Source organism: Bos grunniens, chromosome 20, assembly GCF_055505025.1.
Source record: "Bos grunniens cultivar Pamir isolate PY7600 chromosome 20, Bosgru_T2T1.0, whole genome shotgun sequence".
Classification (NCBI taxonomy): domain Eukaryota; kingdom Metazoa; phylum Chordata; class Mammalia; order Artiodactyla; family Bovidae; genus Bos; species Bos grunniens.
The window spans coordinates 37,713,134-37,715,292 of NC_141184.1; the positions used below are offsets into that span (position 1 = coordinate 37,713,134).

The 2,159-nt window shown below is 37.7% G+C and overlaps 1 long non-coding RNA gene across 1 annotated transcript; it reads right to left on the minus strand.

The window, feature by feature from the left end:
- Window positions 1-886: 886 nt before the first annotated feature.
- On the minus strand, window positions 887-1,789 carry LOC147350264 (uncharacterized). Its single transcript, XR_015148687.1, has 2 exons — window positions 1,659-1,789; window positions 887-997 (listed from the first exon to the last, which is right to left on the minus strand). It is a non-coding gene; the product is annotated as an uncharacterized LOC147350264 (long non-coding RNA).
- Between the last annotated feature and the right edge of the window lie 370 nt (window positions 1,790-2,159).

A 2,159-nucleotide genomic window follows, 5' to 3' on the forward strand; every position in this document is an offset into this window, starting at 1 on the left:
AGCCTAACAATCTTCCAAAAGAAGCCTTGTCACCATTTCCTCTTAATTCAAAAATGCCCTTTGGCAATAGCTAGACCTATCTCTTCTTCTGTCTTAGGTTTGAACCCATCCTGGATCCTCTTACCATCTGGCTTTCAGCTAGATTTGGCTGATGGGAGGTTAAAGCTCTTCCTGGGTGACCCTTTCTTTATGGCTCTGATTCTCACTAAGTTCCAGTAATACTTCATAATACTTAGCTAGGCTGTTGACAACTCTGTCTTAGCCTTCACTTCCTACTTGTACAGGATGTCAAAAAGAACCAGAGGTGAAAACTTAGGGCCTTCTTGGGTCTTTACTGAGCATCCTCACATCCCTATGCATGTACATGGCCTTATAGACTCCCTGGAATATGTTAATATGTTGTTGCTGTTGTTTAGTTGCCAAGTTGTGTCCAAATCTTTTGTGACCTCATGGACTGTAGTCCATCAGGCTCCTCTGTCCATGGGATTTCCCAGGCAAAAATACTGGAGAGGGTTGCCATTTCCTTCTCCAGGAGTTCTTCCTGACCCAGGGGTTGAACCCATGTCTCCTGCATTGGCAGGCAGATTCTTCACCACTGAGTCACCTGGGAAGCCTCAGGAATATGTTAGCATTTTTCAAAGCCCCTGTGGAAATTTTATTTCCCCAATTTTCCTCTATAGTTTTATGGCTGGTATATTGTTGGCCCCAACAGTTATTCCCTGCATTAGACAGCTATGCAATTAAGGCAACTGTTTCTGACAAACACCCACAGAGAAGAGGCCTGTTCTGCTCTGGTGATCTCTAACTGAGCTCAAATGACAGTCTTGCTGGTAGGATCTCCTGGTGAGCCACCGAACAGGACAAATAATGGCAATGCTCTGGAAAATGGTTGTTGAAGGAACTTTTACCCATTTATAACCCTTCCAGTTGCTGTCAGGCTGCTGGTTTCACTGTGATTGCATAGTGATGATCTTCAAAGCTGCCACAGAGCTGGAGACTAGAAGATGGGATTACAATAAATTAAAATATCACAGAGCACTCTGTTCTTACTAAGATTCAGCCACTTTTCTTGAATTATTGTACTCATATTGCCTCTTATTAATTTCCAGCATTCTGAAAACTTTAATTCTGACAATTTTTGCAAGTTTTCTCATTGCTTTTCTGAAGGAAAGTATTTTCAAAAGTCTTTGACCTGTCATTTTCACTAACATCCTATGAATCAACTTTAAAGCCCCCAATTATCCAAATAAATCAATTTAATAAACACACTTCCCACCCAGAATTTATTTGACAACTGATAAAAGAGTTTTCCTCCCCTTCTAGATAGGAATTATTCTTCTGATTGATTATGCGGCTGAAATCTCTAAATAATACCTAACTGTACACCTGGCATTAGCTGCACAGTTTATAAAGATTGTGTTTGAAGTACAATCTCTTTGGAGCTACAAAAAACATGGACATAAATGCCTTTTTAATTATTAATAGAAATTACCTATATAGTTCTTTCTTCAAAAGGAATAAAACCTAACTGATAGAATGATTTTCATTGTCTTAAAAATTCAGTACTCTGATTTCAACTGGCACTTTTAAATAATGAGACATCTTAAAAATAAATCATTTGCTGAAAATATAAATATGATGACTTATCTCTGAGTTACCTTAAGTGAGTGTGATTTGATGCATCTTACTCACACAACACTTGTTGCTGTGAAATGTACCAGTACCTTCTCTTGTTTTCCTCCTGTCATGTTCTGAGACTTAAAGCCACCCTGTGAGTATCATGAAAAACAAAAATAACTGTTTTAATTTCTGTGTGCTTCAAACAAAACTTTTATATAGTCACAACAACACTTGACATGTACTTATCTCTTTGCAATGCACTTTCCATGGTCCAATTCTTCAAACAGATCCTCTCAAATGTAATATATTTCAGGAAAATACACTGTATTTTAGTACAATTTATGAACAATTTGAAAAATGGTTTGAAAAAATTACATGTACAGTCATTTATAACCTCCTACATCTGCAGATGTCTTTCATACTTGTACTTTTTGAAAAAACTGTACTTGTACTTTTGAAAAATTTATGTACCAAATGCCATTTGGCTTAGTGTGTGCGTGCTCAGTCACATCTGACTCTTTGCCAACCCGTGGACTATA